This window comes from Chelonoidis abingdonii, chromosome 9 (assembly GCF_003597395.2).
Source record: "Chelonoidis abingdonii isolate Lonesome George chromosome 9, CheloAbing_2.0, whole genome shotgun sequence".
NCBI classification, from domain to species: Eukaryota; Metazoa; Chordata; order Testudines; family Testudinidae; genus Chelonoidis; species Chelonoidis abingdonii.
Window position 1 is genome coordinate 34,961,369 of NC_133777.1, and position 21,954 is coordinate 34,983,322.

The window sequence follows — 21,954 nt, forward strand, 5'->3', positions numbered from 1 at the left end:
CCTCAGCTGCACACGCATGCGTGTGCACACACACATACACCCTCTACCAGGAGCACTGGTACTGACTGACTGCTGCTGGATGCATAGCTAGGGGGCTGGTTCTTCCAGTATAGAGCATTTTTGATGGAGGAGGGTGTTTGTGTGCACTGTAATCCTGTTACTGACACTGAAGGGTTGGAAAGCCTCAGTCTGGAGGGATGCGTTCTGTGGCTATGACACAGCCCATGTCACTGTGTGAGCCCTACGGAGGAAACCAGGGACATGCCCCATAGAACACAGTGCACTCTGCAGGGTGTTGGGTAGAGCCTGCTTGGTAAGAGCCAGGATTAACCCTGTCGAGGTCCAACAGCACTGAGAAGATACTTTTTAATAATAAAGGAATAAAGCTCATGGTTACCCTGTTTGCTCATTCCTGCCTCCCATCTCCCCATACCCCATAGTGCCTGGGAAGAGGACCAAGTAATTTGCTTTGTCAGGAGAACAGAGGTGCCAGTTTCTCACACTTCCTGCTCTAATCCTGGTTCTTGTTCCATTGTGACTAGTAGCCAGTCAGATCACTCTATTGGAAAGTTGCTTAGAGAGGAGGGCTGGCCCAGTGTTTAGGGTGCAAACCTAAGACTTAGGAGACTAGGATTCAAACCCCTGCTCAGTCACAGACTTTCCTGTGTGAGCATGGGCATGTCACTTAGTCTCTCTGCCCTAGTTCCAGCTGGGTGCAGCAGTGGGGATAATACTTCCCACCTCCCCTTTCAGGATAAATATATTAAAGATTGCAAGGTTCTTGGGTACTACTGTGAGGGGGGGGAGGATAAGTACCTCAGCTCAATGGAATTATCTCTTGGCCTTGCACCAAGATCTGAGCATCTGATACAATCTCTAGTGAGCTCAGCCTGTAGCAGGAGGGAGCAGATTAATAGAGTAATGGCACAGCATGATAGATAAAGACAGCATCCAATTTAATATGTAGGCAGCTGCACTGTCATGTTTTGTCAAGTTTTCTCTGAGGTGGAGGAAGGATCTGCTGCTCACATGCTACTTGGTTTCTATTGGGGGTTGGTATTTTTTGCAGCTATCTCTGGATCCTATACCAGTACTCTAGTCTTATCTTTTAGAGCGGGACACACACACACATTACATAGAGATGTACACACACTACTTCCTGCCTGCCACTAGTGACTCTGTCCTGCTGACCCATACCTTGCCTTGTTGTGGAGTGGCAGCAGCTGTTCTCCCCTGAAGTGCTACATATGCAATCCGACAAAGAAGCCAGAGAAGTTCAAAACTGCAGAGGAAGAAGTGTGGAATCATGGTGAAGAACCATGTAGTGGTTACAGCATATCAGTGGAGCTCAGGATGCCAGATTCTGCCATGCACTTGCGATTTGAGTTTGTACAAGCCACTGAAACTCTCTGTGAGCTGTTGTGTTCATGGCATACACACACAGACACTAGGTAGAAGAAACATGCTGGAAGGCTGCTATGTAATAGTGCTTGCTTTCTTATAATTCAGAATGATAAGCACACAAGAACCTCAAAACAGAGCAAGACAAAGTATGCTGCTCTTAAAAGAGAGAGGAACACACCACTCAACCTTATATCAGGCTGTCTGCAAACTGAGTGCTTCGAGGCTCAAATCTCACGCTTCCCTCCAGAGTCCCCTAGCCTGCAAGCAGGACCAAGAAAATCCCATAGAATTTAAAGTGAATGATCACAAATTTTCAGCATACCACCTGCTCCAGTTTCCTTAGCTGTAAGAGGGGGCTAAATAACACCATACCTCATAGCAGGGGTTGTGATGCTTGATTCAATAATAATGATGGTAAAGTGCTGTAGAGAAGGGTTAGCTCATTCCCAATTACAGAGCACTATCAAATCCTAAAGGGCCCATTTAGACACCCCCAGCAAAATCTTTAGCACCCTCAGTCTAGACCTATCATATTTTACAAGGCCTGCAACCAAGAGCCCCATCAAATCACTCTACATTTGGTCATGTTCTTAATATCTCCCTCACTTTGAGAATGACAAGTTCATTTCATGCCTGCCTGCTGAAAGCTGGCTGTACAGAAGTGTCTCCTGTGGAATGGCAGATATTTTCAGCTCCAGGTTACGTCAAGGAAGCCAGGGTGGGAGTGGGGGGGGGTGCAGCAGCCACACCTTTCTGCAAGAAACATGCAGCTGTGGGCAGCACAGGTCCTACGTTTATGCTGCATGTGTACACTGTCCCACACATACACATTTACAGCTTCACATTCAAGGGCCAGTCTGAAGGACACTGAAAAACAAATAGCATCCAGGAGTGAGGGGACACCCAAGTGGAAGGGGAACTCATAGGTACTACTGAACCCGAAGCCCATTTGTTCTTAGTGAACAGGCACTGCTTACTCCTGGCCCTTTAAATTTCAACAGCCATTGTCTAAGTGGCAAGATTTTAAGAACATAAGAGCAGCCATATTGGGTCCATCTAGCCCAGCATCCTATCTTCTGACAGTGGTCAAGGGAAGGCTCCCCAGAAGGAATGAACAGAGCAGGTAATCATCAAGTAATCCATCCCCTGTCACCCATTCCCAGCTTCTGGAAAACAGAGGTTAGAGACACCATCCCTGCCCATCCTGGCTAATAGCCGTTGATGGACCTATCCTCCATGAACTTATCTAGTTCTTTTTTTAACCCTCTTATAGCCTTGGCCTTCACAACATCCTCTGGCAAAGCGTTCCACAGATTGACCGTGCGTTGTGCGAACATTTCCTTTTGTTTGTTCTAAACCTGCTGCCTATTAATTTAATTTGGTAGCCCCTAGTTCTTGTGTTATGAGGAGTAAATAAAATTTCCTTATTTACTTTCTCCACACCAGTCATGATTTTATAGCGCTCTATCATATCCCCCCTTAGTCGTCTCTTTTCCAAGCTGAAAAGTCCCAATTTTATTAATCTCTTCTCATACAGAAGCCCATCCATATCACTAATCATTTTTGTTGCCCTTTTCTGAACCTTTTCCAAGTCCAATACATCTTTTTGGAGATGGGATGAACACATCTGCACACAGTATTCAAGATGTGGACATATCATTGATTTATATAGAGGCAATATGATATTTTTGGTCTTATTATCTATCCCTTTCTTAATGATTCCCAACATTCTGTTTGCTTTTTTTGACTGCCACTGTACATCGAGTGGATGTTTTCAGAGCGCTATCCACAATTTCAAGATCTCTTTCTTGAGTGGTAACAGCTAATTTAGACCCCATCATTTTATATGTATAGTTATGTTTTCCAATGTGCATTACTTGGCATTTATCAACATTGAATTTCATCTGCTATTTTGTTGCCCAGTCACCCAGTTTTGTGAGATCCTTTTGTAGATCTTTGCAGTCTGCTTGGGACTTAACTATCTAGAGGCATTTTGAGAAGTATTGTCACCTCACTGTTTACCCCCTTTTTCGGATCGTTTATGAGTATGTTGAACTGTACTGGTCCCTGGGGGACACCACTATTTACCTCTCTTCATTCTGAAAACTTACCTTTTATTCTTACCCTTTGTTTCCTATCTTTTAACCAGTTACCTCTCATCCCATGACTGCTTACTTTGCTTAAGAGCCTTTGGTGAGGGACTTTGTCAAAGGCCTTCTGAAAATCTAAATATCAGAGGGGTAGCCATGTTAGTCTGGATCTGTAAAAGCAGCAAAGAGTCCTATGGCACCTTATAGACTAACAGACATTTTGGAGCATGAGCTTTCATGGGTGAATACCCACTTCGTCGGATGCGTCCAAAACATCTGTCAGTCTATAAGATGTCACAGGACTCTTTGCTGCTTTTACTGAAAATCTAAGTGCATTATATCCACTGGATCCTCCTTGTCCACATGCTTTTTGACCCCCTCAAAGAATTCTAGTAGATTGGTGAGGCATGATTTCCCTTTGCAAAAAACATGTTGACTGTTCCCCAATGAATTTGTTCATCTATGTGTCTGACAATCTGTTCTTTACTATAGTTTCAGCCTATTTGCCTGGTAGTGAAGTCAGGCTTACCAGCCTGTAACTGCTATGAGCACCTCTGAAGCCCTTTTTAAAAATTGGCGTCACATTAGCTATCCTCCAGTAATTTGGTATAGAAACTGATTTAAATGATAGGTTACAAACGACAGTTAGTAGTGCTGCAAAGTGGCAGACCTCTAGGCCTTTGGCTTCCCATGCTGTCATGCGCTGGTGGGCACAAACAGCCAGCTTTTTCTTTAGTCCTTAGATGTGAGAGTTGAAGGGGCATTGGGGCGGCAACATCTCCTCTGAAAGGCTTATAATCGTACATTTTTGCTGCATGTCTGCACGTCCAGGTGTGCTCTGGACTGAACGCCACAACACAATGAGCAAGGATGTCTTCCAGCAGGAGTGTCTCAAACCCACTATCTTAGGAAAATTCGGTTACGTTGGCAGGAGATACATTGTTGTGTGACGACTTACCGAGTAGGTTGAGTGTAAAGTTGCTTTACGGTTAATCTAAGCTGGTAGTGCGACCAGGGCTTGCTGCATTATGTAGCAAACTGGGTTACATATTCAGTTTCCCAGTTACAAGCATCACTTCAGTTATTTTTGGTAAAAAACCAAATGATTCATCTCAGTATCAGTTAGTAGTAACATTCCCCCGTTGTCCCAACTGTGGTGTCTGTAACATGAAGGACAAATTCTTCTTCGAGTGCTTGCTCATTATCCATTCCAGTTAGGTTGTCGCGCGCGCCGCGTAACATTTCGTCGGAGAAAAACTTTTACCCTAGCAACACTTGTGGGCTGACAGGTCGTCCCCCCGGAGTGGCGCGGTATGGCGCCTGGATATATACCCCTGCCGGGCCCGACCGCTCCTCAGTTCCTTCTTACCGCCCGTGTCGGTCGTTGGAACAGTGGAGCGCAGCTAGCTGATCTCCACCTCCCTAGCGATTGCTCGTGCTTTAGCTTTTTAGTGTACATAGTTTTTTTTCTATAGTTCGTTGTTTATTTACTGTTAGTATAGTTTGTAGTTAGTGTATATAGTTAGAGGATCGGGGGTTCGCCCCTTCTCCTCCCCGGCACCGGGCCATGCCCGGTTCACCGGGCTTCAACCCTGTGCGACCTGCCGTCGCCCGATGCCCACAGGAGATCCGCACGATTCCTGTTTAAAAGTGCCTCGGCAGAGAGCCATCTATCGGACAAGGTGCCGTATTTGTAAGGCGTTCAAGCCCCGGACCAGAAAAGAAGCGGACTCCGCCCTAAACAACTTTTGATGGAGGCAGCTCTAACTCCTCCATCCTCGGCACCGTCTCCGGCACCGGAACAAGGCTTCGTCTGTTCCGGCACCAGGCGAAGACACCTCGGCACCTCACCAGTCACCAGGCCCCGTCCTCCAGCCGGCCGCTCACTCTCCCTTGAGGAGCAAGAGACTCAAGGCTCCTGGGTACCTCGGTCACACCGCAGTCAGAGCGCGAGCTCCAGGTCGGATTCGCCCAGCTCCGCCAACAGCCGCGGTGGCACCGCCTGCTCGCACGTTGATTCCGGCCTCCCAGGAGCCGTCGAGTCCGGTGCCGACCAGCTCCCAGGCACGTGCCATGTGGTAGAGCTCGTCATCGTCCGACGCCGGAGACCTTCTCCAAGGCGCGGACTTCATCGCTCTTACAGAGCCTGAGCTGCCTCAACCCGGCACCGCCGGTGCGGGTTATTCAGTCGCTGGGCAAACCTGCCATGGTGCGGACCATCGTCCCCCGGCACCAAGGAGCTCCGCCGCTTGATCTCGTTCGGGATCCGTGAACGTCCCGGCTCCGGCACCGATCGATCCGGCACTGATCACGATCCCGACGCCGCTCGCAGTCCCGGCACCGTTTCTCCCATCCCTGGTGCCGGTTCGCCCTGGGCGCCGGCAGAGGTCCGGTCTCCGCTTACCGTCGGCACCGCTCCGAGATCCCAGGCACCCGGTCGAGCTCTCGTAGCGATCCAGGCATGTCGATGTTCGGCACCGGTCGACCTCCCGGCACCATGCTGGTCGTAGGTCCGGTCCCGTCTCACACCGCCACGGCTCCCGGTACCGTTCGCCGGCACAGCGAGGGACTACTTATGATGGACGCAAAGACACCGGTCCAGTCTGCCTCAGCTCCCCCGTGGCCATCCCGTCACACACGTCCGCTTCCTCGTACAATGCAGACACCGCATCTTATGGAGAATCGGACACTCAGGTCACATCGAGGACCAGGGGCCACCTCAGTGGTCTTTTTGGACACCCTGGGCCTACCACCGCCTGTGAGTGAACCATGTGGCAGCCCAATTCACGCCCCAGGACATTCTGAACGCCGGGCCCGGAGGCCACAATCAGAGACCACCCCCTAGCTGATACAGAGATGGGTGCCATACAAAGTCCGGAGCAGCCGATGTTCCCGGAGGCGGAGCCCGACCAGGATGCCGCATCGATCCAGGACCCGCTCGTTCGGGGTTGTCGTCATCGTCTATCGTCCGGTGAGGCTGGGTGGCGGGCACATCCTCTGTCGGGGGCCTCCCCTCCTATCGATCTGCGGGCGCCCAGGACCTTTTGAGGCGCATAGCTCAAATATAAGCCGCCGGTGGAGGAAGTCCTTGAGGTGGAGGGACCCTGTGCGTAGCATTCTCTCACGCGGATACGTACCAGGGTGGCCTCCCATTCATCAAAATCCATCCAGGCCGAGCCGACTCCATCTAGCAAACTCCGGCGTCCATTCACCGACCGGCCAGGGGAGTGGAAGAAAGTATATGTGCCGTCACGGGTATCCGAATACCTGTATGTGCACCAGCTCCCTGCTCGTGGTGGTGCAGTCAGGCAATTGAGCGGGGAGCGGGCACCGAGCCACAAGCCCCCGCTCCCAAGGTTCTAGGTGAGGCCAAAAATATGGACTTGCTCGGGCCGAAAAATTCTCTGCTGGTAGAGACTTCAGCTCCGTGTGGCAACCAGCGGCCCTCTTGAAGCCGTTAGACTCCTTCAAACCTGGGAGAGCGTGTCGGCAAATTGCACGGAGTTGACCCGCATAGGCTTCCCGGTCAGGAGTTTACAGCATCCTCGACGAGGGAAGGAGATTGCGAGAACCTCCTGCAAAGCTCCTGCCGCGGATTCAGCAGCATAGAACGGTCGCTCTGGGCAAGCATGCGAGCGCATTCCTGGTTTGGCAGGTGTCTGGACCTACCGCCCGGTTTGCAGCACACCATACAGGATTTGCCCTTTGATACAAGGGCCTCTTCTCGCAGAAAACACAGATCCTTAAGACTACAAAGTCTATAAGGACAATAGGCGTTATCATGCGGTCACTGGATGCAATCCCCGTCAACTCAAAGACGGTCATTCGCCTCAACCCTAGCGCCCCACCACGCCTCGCCAGCGCCAGGCGTTTAGCTGCAGGCGTGGCCGTCGTAACCGCAGGCGGCAATCGCGGCCTCTGTCGGGCGAATAAGCGGCCTGTCGCCAAATCATCGGGACCCAGTCCTATATTTGAAGGTGCGCACCGGAGAGCAGAGTCAATTGTCCCTCTCCGGATCCGCTCCAGTTTTCAACCGGACTTTCCTCGTTCCTCCACGCGTCTGGTCCAGCTAACCTACAAGATCGTGGTCCTGCGCCGGATGGAAACATGGAACATCTCCAATTACTCTTCCCCGCCTCCCTCCGCCCCCTCCTCCACACGATCCCTCTTCAGGGACCTCATCACGAAGCAACTCCCTCCTTGCAGGAGTCCACAAGCTTCTTCTCATGAGCCATTACAGAGGTACCGGAGGGAGTTCCAAGGGCAAGGGGTTCTATTTTCACCGTTATTTCTCTGAATCCTCAAGGCAAAAGGAGGTCTTCGGCCCATCCTTAGACCTACGCGAGCTGAACAAATATCAAAAGTTCAGTTCCGCATGTGTGCTGGGACCATCAATTCCCTCCCTGGATCCCGGCGATTGTACGCCGCTCTCGACATGAGGATGCATTATTTTCATACTTTGCAATTTACCTCTCCACAGGAAAGGTACCTGCGTTTCATGGTGAATCGAGTGCGATTACCAATTCACTGTCATCCCCTTTGGATCTTTCGTCGGCCCCTCGGGGTCTTCACGAATGTTGGCGGTTGTCCGCCACTTTCTCCGCCATCGTAGCATTCCACGTGTCCTTACCTCGACGGACTGGCTTATCGGGGAACCTCAAAGGCAAGGTCACCAGCATGTTGACACATAAGAAACTTATTTCGCAAGCTGGGACTGATCTCATCTGGACAAGCTTCACACTGGTGCTCCACGCATGGATAGACATTCATCGGGGCAGTGCTGATCCGTCCTGCGACAGCCAGCTTGCCACCCGCCACCTGATTCAAGCCATAGTCTCCCTCTCTGAGCCTAGCACGAGGTTTCCACTACCTTCTGCCCGTACTTGCCTGGCTCCTAGGACACATCCGCCATGTGTCCTGCGTTACAAAGTTACGCCAGACTAACGGGATGGCACCCGCTGCAAGCTCTGGCTGGCTTCTGTCTACCGCCCGCACAGGAGCGCCTATAGATTATTGATTTGTAACGATCCCACCGGGGGTCCTCAGCTCCCTCGACTGCTGGAAAGAGTCGCCACGGTGTGTGCGGGCTGGCCCTTCCACACTCCTCAGCCCTCGTGTCTAACAACGGACGATCTGCGCTAGGTGGTGGCGCAACCTGGGGCACCGGGCGCACCCAAGAGCCTTTTGGTCCACCCCAAGAAGTGACTGCTACATATCAATGTTCGAGAGCTCAGCGTACGCCTGGCGTGCCAAGGCGTTCCTCAACCCCTACAGGAGCCGTTGGTTGCTTAGTATTCACGGACCAAACACGCGGCCAATGTGATTATGTCAACAAGCAGGGAGGCACAAGGTCATCTCCCTGTGTCCGGGAACATATCCACTTGTGGAATTCTGTGTATAGCCCACTCATATGACCTGAGTGGCCTCCTTATCTCCGGGAGTCCGGAACACCTTCCAGTATCACCTCAGGTCTTCCTCACACACGATCGTCCCTCCGTCCGGTACGTCCTCCACTCAATCTTCACGAGAGTGGGGCTTTCCCCAGAATGACCTGTTTGCATCCAAAGTAAACAGGAAGCCAGGTGTTTGTTTCCCTGCAGAGGTCGCTCTCGGGCTCCTGTTCGGACGCCTTCTAGCCATCCATGGTCAGGTCGCCTTTGTTTGCCTTTGCCACATTTCCCCTCGTCCACAGAGTATTGCTAAAGGTCCTGCAGGGACAAGCCCGCCTCACTTCCCTGATCGTGCCAGCTGGCCGAGGACAGGCACTGGTACCCCACCTGCTCGACCTGTCCTGTCGGGACCGATCCCCCACACGGTGGCACGGACTTGATCACGCAAGGACTTCGGCAGGCTTCTCCACCCGGGACCTGCAGTCCCTCACCTGACCGCATGTTTCCATACTGTCGTTAAAACCATGTGTGTGGAGCTGAGCTGATTCCCATGACAGGGTGCAACAGTGTTTCTTCTGGTAGCAGGAAAGCCCTCCAGCCTGTTGTCGAGCAACCTCGCGAAATTTGTGGAAGCGCTTCGTGCTACGGTACATGGTCACTCTCAGCCTGTCCATTGTCCTTTCTCTGTGTCAACTTCCCCATCCGCTCGGAATTATTTTGTTCCCTCAAGGCAGAGGGTATGACTATCTGCGTCACGCTGTGAGGTGTCCTCCTCTGCCGCCATTATCTACCTTCCATTCCAGGGAAGCTGGCACCATACCACTATTTTCTCACCAGATGAGTCTTCCAGATTTCTCAGGGCTTGGAACGGCTTACACACTCAGGTCAAGCCCCCTCCCGGGGACTTTAACCTTGTTCTAAGTAGGCTCATGGGGCCCCCCTTCGAGCTTGCGCATGTTCACTGCTGTATCTCATCTGGAGATGAGCTTTCCTAGTCGCATTTACCTCGGCATAGGCCTGTCTCAGAACTCCGCGCGCTTGGACTGTGGATCCCCTGATATACATCTTCCATACGTGACCAAGTATCAAGGCTGCGTCTCACCCGGGCTTATCCTCCCCGAAAGGTCTTGTCTCCGCCTATCCACAGAACAGGACATTCTTTCTGCCCGTGTTCTTCGCCAATAATCACACGCTTCGAGACGTGAGCAGCAGCTCCATACTTACGTCGGAGGCTTCACGTTCTACATATCAACGGACCAAGCCCTTCCGTCTTATTCACCGCACTCTTATGTAGCTTGGTGGCGGAAGCGTAGTGAGAGGCCAGGGGCGATCTCCTCTCAGTGGACTCGCATCTTGGGGTCACGTCATGTGATCGAGCTTGCTATGACTTGGCCTGCAGGTCCAGCCAGGCCATCTCATACGCCCAACTCTCTCGCGAGCGTCAGCTTCGTGCTGTAGCTTCTTGGCACATGTTCCTGTGGGCAGAAATCTGGACCGTGCAGCCACCTCTGGTCGTTCTGTTCCACAGCCTTACTGTCGCTCGCATTCCAGCATTGGATGTCCAACAATCTAGAGACGACCGCACCTTCGGACTCTGGCAGTCTTACATTCCGCTATTGTCTCTCTCGCACCCCCATGCTTAGGTAGGCTTGGGAATCATCATAACTGAGAATGGATTGAGCAAAAGCCCACTCGGAAGAAGAAAACGCGTGTACTCACCTTTGTAATGTTGTTCTTCGAGGTGTGGTTGCTCATTAATCCATTCCACACCCGCTCTTCCTTCCCCCACTGTCGGAATAGCCGGCAAGAAGGAACTGAGGAGCGGGCGGGCCGGCAGGGGTATATATTAGGCGTCATACCGGCACCACTCCAGGGGACGACCTGCCGGCCCACCGAGTGTTGCTAGGGTAAAAGTTTCTCCGACAAACATGCACGCGGCGCGCGCACACCTAACTGGAATGGATATGAGCAACACATCTCGAAGAACAACAGTTACAAAGGTGAGTAACCGTCTTTTTTCATGGCGGAAAGACAATAGAATTCTGAGAGAAAAGGACTTGGATTGGCCAGGGAATGAGGGATTTGCATCACTGAAGCTGAGATAAAGTGTTATTGAAAGGGCCCTTGGGGCAATTCCTATGTTTCTACAGCTGCACTATGTGGGCTAAGAACAGTAGATTGTCTAGTCTGATATCCCAAGAGTGGCCCATATCGGATGCGCCAGAGGAAGGGGAAAGTGATCCCATAATGGGCAATTATGGAATAACCAAAATCCTTAAATGCTCACCATTAGTAAATATTTCTTCTTAAATACTTTAGACCTGAAGGACAGAGGGTATGTCTACACTACAGACACTGCGAAGGCCCAGAGATAGCACTGCATCTGTTGTTACAGTGACAGAAGGGGTTTTTCCATTGCTGTAGTCAATCCACCCCCTTGAGCGGCAGTAGCTAGGTGGATGGAAGAATTCTTCTGTTGATCTAGTGGTGTCTATACTGGGGCTTAAATTGGCTTAACTACACTGCTCGGGGGTGTGAATTTTTTACACCCTTGAGCCTTGTACTTAGGTCAACCTAAGTTTTAGATATAGACTAGGCCTTGCTCTTACAGAGGTATGTCTACACTACAGCAGTTACAGTGGCACATCTAGAACTACTGTAGTGCTGCAGTGTAGACACATCCTATATTAACAGAAGGGATGTTTCTGTTGATGTAGTTAGTCCACCTTTCCAAGAGGTGCTAGCTAGGTTGATGGTAGAATTCTTCCATTGACCCAGCCGCATCTACATAAGATGTTAGGTCAAACCTAACTACATCACACAGAGCACAAAATTTTTCACAGCCCTCAGTGATCTAGCTAGGTCAACCCAAGTTTTAGGTGTAAAGTAGTCCACAGATTGTTAGACATAAGCAGAGATAGGTCCCAATCATCTCTGACCATCTCTCAAAACTTTGAGAATCTTCTGACTCTGGATCCAAATTCCATGAGATAGGACTAGCTCTAGTTGAGAGCTAGTTGAGAGTAAGTGTCTTTTTTGCGGCTGAAGCAAAAAAATGAAATAAAATAAAATAAACAAAAGGAAAAGCAAAACGTCTTTGGAATATTTTCTGCTTGGCTGCCTAATAGGTTGATGAACAGAATCACACTTCACAGGCAGTGCAGAGATGCAGCATTCATAAGGTGCAATTCTACTCCCACAGCTCTCAGGAAAGAACCTGTCACACTTGCAAGGTATCTGCAACAGATATAAAGGAGGGGGCTGAGATTCTGAGTCAACTGCTAAAGTGATACCTAAAAGATTATGAGGTTAGGCTACTGGGAAGAGCGGGGAACTAGGAGGCAGAAGTCCTGCTTTCTGTTCCTGGACAAGTCATTTCACCTCTCTAGTTTGGTTTCTTTGGCTATAAAGTGGGGATAACGGTGCCTCCCTCACAGGGATTTGGTGTGGATGAATTCATGAAGGAAAGGAATGTGTGTAAAGTGCTCTGAGATCCTTATGTGAAAAGCAATGTGGAAAAGCAGAGGGTTAGTGTTAGAATGAAGTTGTCATCTACGTGCAGTGGGTCGCTTGAGGTATTTAAAAGTTTCCTAAGGTTAAAGCTCACTTAGTCCCCAATGTATGGGCCCTTCAGGTAGGCATCTTGCCTATAGGAGTGTCCACATATTCTCCTGCTCTAAAATCTCAGCCCATGTCCTCCCCATACAATCTTGGTCTGCCCAAGATGGGTCCCAAACACTCAGTCTGGGGGAACTGCTGCTGGAATCTTTCATCTAGCAGCTGGCTAAGCTAAGGCCGTACTGATCTGTAATTAAAGCAGTACCTCTGTTACACAATCAGGTCTGGTGTGAAATCCCTAATCATAGTACTCCTGGTCCCTATGCAAAGGTGGAGTGAAAGTCTGCACTTCTCTCTCTGACCCCTCATGCTCATTCTTAGAGAGGACATCTGAGAATCGGTGCTGTGGCCTGGGTCCTCAGAAGATGCCCTGGGTGTTCCTACATGTACCATGGACCATTGTCCTTTCCATGCTATATCTGCTGTTCCACATCTGTGGCAGAGCAATCTTTAAACATGCATGCTGCTTACATCCACAGGCATACTGTGTGACATTAGTTCCCATACAGAATATGTCTTGTGGCAGGGAAGGGGTTATTCCAAACTCCTGTTGTTCTGAATACAAATGGAGTTTGCAAGTGGATGTGTAGTAACAGTGTCTGACTGGCAGCTGCACTTCCTTATACTCAGCTGAGGAGTAATGTGCTTAATAACATTTCCAGACATATGGTGCTGAGCTGACTTCATGCCTGTTTGATGTGTTGTTTATTTTCCTGTTTCTTTGTGAACATAAGCAGTAAGCCAGCCTAATTTCTGTTTTTTCCCAGGGTCTTTCTTCACCTGTGTCCTGTGTCCATCCTCTGAATGTAATCCATCTCTCCATTTCTCTCTTTCGATCTCTTCTCCTACTCTTCCTCTCCTGCCAGCTGCTCCGACACCACTGTTACAGCTTGTATCTCCAGCTTGTCTGACTGGGGACACAATTCTTGGTGCACTGCATAGCAAAATCCAGCTGACCCTACAGAGAAAAGCAGCCAGAAAAAGCATCCAAGATGGCTGATACAAGGCCACTATCCTCCTGCAGAAGAAGCTCTTGCTAACAGCCACCAGCACCAGCCAGCAAAAGAGCTGAGGGATGAGTCAGGCTTGGCTCCCTGATGTCACCAGGGAAAAGGAGACTTGCTTGTCTTTGGTCTCTTCCCTTCTAGGTTGCTATGCATAAGCCCCACTCCCCCCTTGCCCAACTCCCATCACATACCTGCATTCTCCCTCATTGGCTCCAGCCTCACCCCCTGTGCTTTTCCACTGCTCCCCTTCTACCCCACATGCCAGTAATTCGAAAGCATGAAGGAGTCACATGGAACAATTTAGAAACATGTACCAAAATAACCCCCCCTCTGACTCATGCAGTACTGACTAAAGCAACCACCCAGTCCTACCTTAGTCCTCCCATCCCTCTGCCCAGCCCTCTTGTCTGTCCTCATTTGTCTATGATTGGACTTTCAGACCAGTGGGGAAGGAATTCAGACTTTCATTTCCCTGTAAAGTGCCTAGCACGCTTTAGATGCCAATTAAAATAATAATGTGGGTGTCCATCGCAGGAAAGAAAGACAGGCTGTGGGAAAACCTGATGAATTAATGACGAAAAGGGGTGGGATGGGAGGGGAAGACAAGAGTCTACAGGAGGCCTAGGATATTAAGGGAGTGTTCTGTTGCTGAAGCTCTCAAGGCAGTGCCCATGTTTAAAAGACTGCCTCTCATCCTACCAGTATTGCTTGCAGGAAATTTAAAAGTTTCTTTTGGTCTTGCAGCCATGATTATTCGTGGCTCAGATGAAATTCAGACTGGTGTTACCCTTATTGTGGCCCTCAGCTGGCTCTTTCCAGGGGAATCAGGTGCGGAGTTGAAATTGACAAGACTCTGCCACTGTGAGCACTTCAGAGAAGAATCTTTGGGGCAGGCTGGGTGATGCCTTATCTTTCAAGCTGTGGTTAAGCTGGACCCATGGGGAGGGTGAACTCGTCACACATTCCACACCCATGCTCAGCTCTGCTGCCTGGAAAGCACTTTCAGAGGTGTGTTTTCCATCACAAAATGCTTGAACTGTGTTGGATTGTCCTTGCACCACGGCAACATAATTAACATGCTATGATGGAGCAAAGCTCTTCTTTTCCCTTGGATGTCATTTGATGGAGCCCTGAGGATTTCCCCCTCTGAGATGCTGTGTTGCACCTAACATCCTCCTGCCTGAGAGAAGGCTGGGTCAGAGCCTGTGAGGGTAGAACAGGAGCTCAGTGTTGAGCATTGTCAGGCACTACCTTTGCTCTGTTATGATTACTATTAGTTTGCTTGTATTATCACAGGGCAGTAGCCATGGCTGGGCCATGACCCATCCAGTTAGCACCCAGATCCACCCATAGCTGAATGCAAAGCCAATGTCCACATGGTTGTAAATCAGGAAAGAGTGGGTGGCTCTTGGCCCGTTTGGAGAATGCTGTGTCTGTCAGGGAGTGGTATGCAGCAGCTTGGCTGGCCCCACCACTGCCTCTGCCCAGCACCTCAAACTTCTCCCAGCCCTGCGCAACTCTGGCAAGAACTGGGCCTTGTGCAGGCACTGACTGCCCCTCTCTTGTGCCACAGTGTAACCTGTGGGGCTCTGGAGATCACCCCCTTCCACAAGCCAGCCCAGACCCTTCTCTGCATCCTGCTAATCACTTGCAATCATTGCTCGTCCACCATAAGTTGGAGCCCACCCAAATTTCACTGATAGCTATGCCACTGTATTATCATAGCACCTAGAAGCCCCAGCCGCAGAACAGGACCCCACTGTGCTAAGGGCTGTACAAACACAGAACCAAAAGACAGTCCCTGTTCCGAAGAGCTTGCAATCTAAATATCAGACAAGAGACACCAGATGGATTCAGACAGATGCGTGAGCACAAGGAAACAGTGAGACCAGATTAGTCAGTATGATTGGCAGTGGTCTCAGCACCCCAGCAGTCTAGCCACTGTCAAGTTTTTGTAAGCTTCAAAGCAGAGGAGAGTTTTAAGGAGGGATTTGAAGGAGTATGATGAGGTGGCTTTGTGGGTGTTTAGGGAGAGCTCCTCCCAGGCGTGAGGGTTAGCCTGGCTGAAAGCACAAAGGGGCTTGTTTGAATGTGTAAGAAGTGGGCAATGGAGGCTGGGATCTTATACCCATGGAAGGGGGACTTGACCTTTGATGGGGTGGGTTAGACCATGAAGAGCCTTGAAAGCAAGGACAAGTTGGATGTGATAGAGAAAAGGGAACCAGTGGAGGGACACAAAGAGGGGTGACATGGTCAAAGCAATGGGCTAGGAAAATAGTCTTTGCAGCAGCCTTCTGAATAGATATGAGAGGGCAGTGTTGCATTTGCTGAGGCCGAAGAAGAAGATGTGGCAGTAATTGAGATGCGAGATGATGACAGCCTGGATGAGAGTTTTAGCTGTGTGGATGGGTGGGAAAGGCCAGATCTTGAAGATATCCTGCAGAAAGCTTCAGGATACAGGACTCTGCCACAGAACCAAGAGACAAAGACCAGGGCCTGGACTTCCTCTCTTGTACCACAGTGAAAGACACTAAAACACAGATTCTCAAAGGTATTTAGCCACCTCACTCCCATTGAAATCAATGGGTCTTAGGTGCCTGAGTTCTTGTGAGGATCCGGGCCTACATTGGGGTGGGCAAACTTTTTGGCCTGAGGGCCACATCTGGGTGGGGAAATTGCATGCAGGGCCATGAATGTAGGGGTGTGGAAGGAGGTGCGGAGAGGGTGCAGGGTGCAGGAAGGGACTCAGAGCAAGGAGTTGTAGTGCAGGATGGGGTGCGGAGTGCAGGACAGGGCTCAGGGCAGGGAATTGGGGTGCAGGGAGGGGTGAGGAGTGCAGGAGGGGCCTCAGGGCAGGAGGTTTGGGTGCACGAGGGGTGCAGGGTGCAGCAGGGGGCTCAGAGGAGAGGGGGTGGGGATGCAGAATGGGTGCAGGGTGCGGCATGCAACTCAGGGCAGGGGGTTGGAGTGCGGGGTGCAACAGAGGTTCAGGTTGTGGGCTCTGGCCTGGCGCTGCTTACCTTGAATGGCTCTGGGGTGGCAGTGGCGTGCAGTGGGGCTATGGCAGGCTCCTTCCCTGCCCTGGCCCTGGGCAGCTCCCAGAAGCAGCTGGCACCATGTCCCTGCAGCCCCTGGGGGAGGGCAGGGTAGTAGGCTCTGTGCACTGCCCTTGCCTGGGTACCTCCCCTGAAGCTCCCATTGGCCGCAGTTCCCCATTCCCGGCCAATGGGAGCTGCAGTGGGCGGTGCCTACAGGCGAGGGCAGCGCACGGAGCCCTCTTCCCCCCCACACCCCTCAGGGGTCGCAGGGATGTGGTGCCAGCCGCTTCTGGGAGCGGTGCAGGGCCAGGGCAGGCAGGGAGCCTGCCTTAGCCCTGCAGTGCCATGGGGGTGGCAATCTCGCAAGCCAGATCCAAAGCCCTGATGGGCCAGATCTGACCCGTGGACCATAGTTTGCCCACCTCTGGCCTACATGCTCAATGCTGTGTGATCATTGGAAATGTGCTACATACCAGCCAATTCCCATTCAACGGGGCACATTCTTACTTCCCAGGGCTTTGTGCTGCTTCGTTTCTCACAAGGGCGCCTCCAGGCTAGCCTCTATTTCTATTCAGAGCATGCACAACAGAATGGTAGGTGACCACATTACAACAGCAATGTAATGACATCCAGTACAGAGCACCAGTCACAAAAGCCTCAGATACCAATATAGGCCTGATTGTTAGCAGTTGGGAACCGCTGTCCTGGCCTACCAGACTGGCCCAAACTAGGAGTGGGTCACTCTGGAGCATGCAAGGATGGGATGTCTTTGTGGGCTGTAGGATGTTTAACCACATGATTCAGTAAAGTGCCTGCCGCTCTGAGAAGGCTGAGGCCAGCTGTGCTAATTGCAGCAGCAGAGGCTGTGGTAGAATTTCTCATAAATGTTTTGGACACAACCTCATACGTGGCAGATGAATCTGCTGAGCCCCTCACCAGTCTGGGTTCCGGTTTGAAATGTCACAAGTGAAAGCTGCCATCGGGTTACCATATGCTGTCGTTACTGTCAAAAGTGGTTCAGCAGGCGCTAATCCCTTCCTGGAGCAGGGCTGCGGAAAAGGCAGCTTTCTCACTGCGTCACTGAAGAGACTGGCTCCAGAGATCAAATCAGAACTTCAGAAAACCCCAGCTGTCAATGCAGCTTACAAGAAGACTCTTCTAGCTATCTATGGTTTATATACCTTATTGGGCAGCATACGATCTGGGCCCATCTAACTTCTAACTAGCATATCTCATCCTTCTTGCAGCAATCATGTAATTATAATACACTGCATTGCTACATCACCCATCACCCTGGGCAGCAAACCTGCTGCTGACACGGGATGCCAGCAACAGGTTCCCCCTGAATGGGTGTTGAAAGCAACTGGGCTTGCTGTACCGTTTGTACTGTACACAGACCAAAGCCTGTCTGAGCAGCATTACCAAGAGTATGAGGGTTACAGCAGCACCCAGACACCTCAGCCATGCTAGAGCAGTGGTTTTCAAACTGTGGGTCATGACCCAGTACTAGGTGGTGGAATGTAAGGCACTGAGTCGTGGTGGCTCTGGTCATCAGTGCCAACCAGGCTGTTAAAAGTCCCGTCGGTGGTGCTGCTCAGCTAAGACAGGCTAGTTCCTACCTGTTCTGACACCGTGCTGCACTCTGGAAGTGTCCAGCAGCAGGTCCTCCTCCTAGGGGACTCATTGCACTGCCCTCACTGTGAGCACCGGCTCCGCATTCCCATTGGCCAGTTCCCTGCCAACGGGAGCTGGGGTGGGTGCCTGCAGGCGAGAACCACAGAGAGCTGCTTGCGCGCCTCCACCTAAGAGCTGGACCTGCTGCTGGCCGCTTCTGGGGCGCAGCGTGGTCATCGGAGCCAGGACAGGCAGGAAGCCTGCCTTAGCACCCCTGCTGTGCTGCAGACTGGGAGCCGCCCGAGGTATGCCTGCGCCCCAAACCCCTGCCCCAGCCCTAAGCCCGTCCCTCTTCCTGCACCCCAAACTCCTCATTCCTGGCCCCACCCCAGAGCCTGCACCCCAAGCCCAGAGCCCTGACCCCCTCCCACACCTCAACCCCCTGCCCCAGCCTTGAGCCCCCACAAACCTGGAGCCTCCTCCTGCACTCCAAACCCCTCATTCCTGGCCCCATCAGAAGCCCCCCACCCCAGAGTCCTGATCCCCTCCCATACCCCAATCCCCTGCCCCAGCCCAAAGCTCCCTCCTTACACCCTGAACCCCTCATTCCCAGCCCCACCCTGCAGCCCTCATTCCTGCACCCCAACCCTCTGCCCCAACCCTGAGCCCCTCCAACACCCTAACCCCCTCATCCCCGGCTTGCTTGGGTCACAGGCAACAACAGTTTTCTTCAACTGAGTCACCAAAAATAAAGTTTGAAAATCACTGTGCTAGAGGCTTCATTGTGCTCCTTTGGCCTGCAAGGAGACACAGTCCATACCCCCAAAAAGTGTACAGTCTGAGCAGGCAAAGGAAGTATTGTTATCTCCACTGAGCAGCTTGGCACAGAGTAAGGAAGTGATTCACCCACGGCTGCCCATGGTGTCCACACACTGGCTTTCAAACCAAGGAGTGTGCCCCCGAGGAGTGTGACGAGGCTATGGGGATTCGACGAGCAGCAGGCCCCACCTGGGGGTGCCGTTAGGAGGTAGCTGCCATCCCCTGGCTGAATATGTTGCCCAGGCTCAGGGAGCAGGCTTCCGTCAGGTGCCGGTCAGGCAGGCAGCTGGGTGGCCTTGAGGCTCCCGTGCACGGGCAACTCAGAGGCGCCAGATTTGGCGGGATCGGGAGGGGTTGTGTGGTAGCTGTGGCCTCACCTGTTGGAGAAAGGCAGTGTGGTGGTGATGGAGCCTTCCTGGTAGCTGCAGATGGGCTTGCTGGGCTTGGCAGATACAAGACAGGATTGGGTCCCAGTACCCTAGTCTGACAGAGGCGAGGTGAGGAGAGTGAACCTGAGATGCCCCGGCTGCCCCACTTCCTGCAGGCACCTGGCACCCATCCCCCGCTGTCCTCACACATCCAGAACCCTTGCCTCCCATACAAAACACACACACACAGCACCAGCCGCCTCCCATAAAACCCCCCCAGTGCCCCCCAACAGCATCCCAGCTCTCACACAATCCCCCTGCCCCCACACACCCAGTACTCCCACCTCCCATACAATCCCCCCACCACCCTCACACACAGAGCACCCCTGCCTCCCACACAGTCCCCTCACAACCCTCACATACTCAGCACCCCACCTCCCATACAATCCCCCCACTCCTCTGGGTACCCAGCATTCCCCAACTATCACACAATCCCCGCCCCCATCTTCCCCACATACCCAGCAGCATCCCCACCTTCCACACTCTCTATATGTCTACACTGCAATTCAGAGCTGTGATTGCAGCATGTGTAAACCAAAAATCAAAGCTAGCTTGAGTAACAATAGGACCCTGCTGGGAACACACATAAGTAGCCACTGCCCAGCATGCTGTGCCTTCAAAGCAGGCTCCGTAACAATAGCAGTGGTCTAGCTAGATCAGAGCTAGCTTAGGTATGTCCACACAGGTCACAGTCACACCTCTTGATTGCAAGGCAGACATACCTCTAAATGTGGGGCGAGGAATACAGCTGAATGGTTTGAAAGAAGAGGATCTGGGGTGAGCTTTCACTTATATGAGTTCCTAACAGCTCCTTGCCCGTTGCCCCACACCAAAATACTATGTAAACAGCCATGGGAAGGCGCCTTGCAAGGGCTGGCAGAGTGACACAGTTTCTAAGTAGCAACAGATGGGTACCAGCAGCTGTTATAGCAGGAGCTGGCAGGGCAGCCTCGCAAAAGAGGTTTATGTTTGTTTCTCTGTGTTTTTAGTTTGGTTTTAGAGGATGTGAGTGTGACAGCAGCAGGGCCCATGCTAACAAGAGAGAGGGTCCAACGAGTGTGTCAGGCAGGACCCCGCTGCTGGAGGGACAGAGGTTGTGATGATATATGGCCTCAAAGCTGGGAGATGGGTTCATAATTGGGGATAATGAAAGGACTCTCAGCGCTCCAGGGGAACAGTTTAATGCTGACCTGGGAAGGGTCCCTCTACTAGTTCTTGATACAGGGATGGCAATATGCCCAGTCCATACTCACTGTCAGGTTTATTTGCTTGGTTACACTCTCACACTGGATTAGACTGGTAGTGCGCCTAGGCCGCTGTCTTGTCCCTCAGCAGTAACCAGTGTCTGATGCTTCAGAAGAAGGAAAACCCCTGCCCTCCAAATTCCCCATAATACACCTGGCCCACTGTTCCATTGCTTGGTTTGTGTTTCTGGCAGGTTTGCTGGATTGTATATTTTGTGCTTAATGAATTTGGCTGCGCCTCCAGCTAGATAGATCGTCATCCTGGGGTGATTGAAATACTGGACATTGTCAACATGGATGTTCGCCCACAGATCCCATCCTCAGCCATCTGAAATGCTGAGCACATCAGGGCATAGGAAGAGCTGATAGTAGTACAAGGAACCAAGGTCCTCTGTCCCATAAAGTCACCCTTGACACTGAAATGCTGGTCGTCATGAGCGCTGAAGCAAGGTCTCCAGATGCTCTCTGCACAGACCCTGTTGTGGCCACAGTGAGTGAGACTCTGCCCTGGGGTGTCTGAAATGCTGGTATAGCAGCCCTGATGCAGGGAGAAATCGGGTCACTACACTCCAAATGCTCAGTTCTTCATGACACAGGGGCACCTCTCTTTCCATCTGACCTCTTGTCAAAGCCCTTTTGAAGTGGATTTTATATTTGAACTCTACTCTACTCCTCCCCCCCCGCCCCTTCACTTTCTAGTTCATTTGCTCAGTAGCTGTTGGATCTGGTTTGCATGTTCTTTTGTTAGAATTGCTGGACAGTGACTTGGCTGGTGTGAGGAGGGTTCAGAGCTAACAGTGCTGGTCACTTGGCAGTGAGTGAGCATATCAGCCATAATAACCCATCTTCCCATCAGGGAAACACTTAGTGCTTTACACGAGAATCATGGTACTCTGTCTCCCTCTATAAACATTACCATGGCCTTTCTGCTTGTTTCTTGTTGTTCCCCTTTCTACAACAGGGGGTTTGACCCCTCTGCCTCTACAGACAACCTGCCTATTAAAGGCAACCAAGTGGGCATAGGGTGAAGCACAACCCAGGCCCTGAGAGTCAAGTGAGACTTGAAGGGACAAGCAAAACTCCAGGATATAGTTTCAGATCCATGTGATTCTGACCTTTACTCTTCCAAACCTCATGCTGCTTTCTTCTTACTCAAAGGCAAACAAATCAATGGTAGTGTCAAGAATGCAGTGCTGGCAAGCACATCTCCAGTAAGAAGCCAGTGTGTAGTCAGTGGACAAAAACAAAAGGTTGGTGTAGCAGGGTAGTCACCCCACTCCTGCCCAGAGGGCTGTGGCTGGT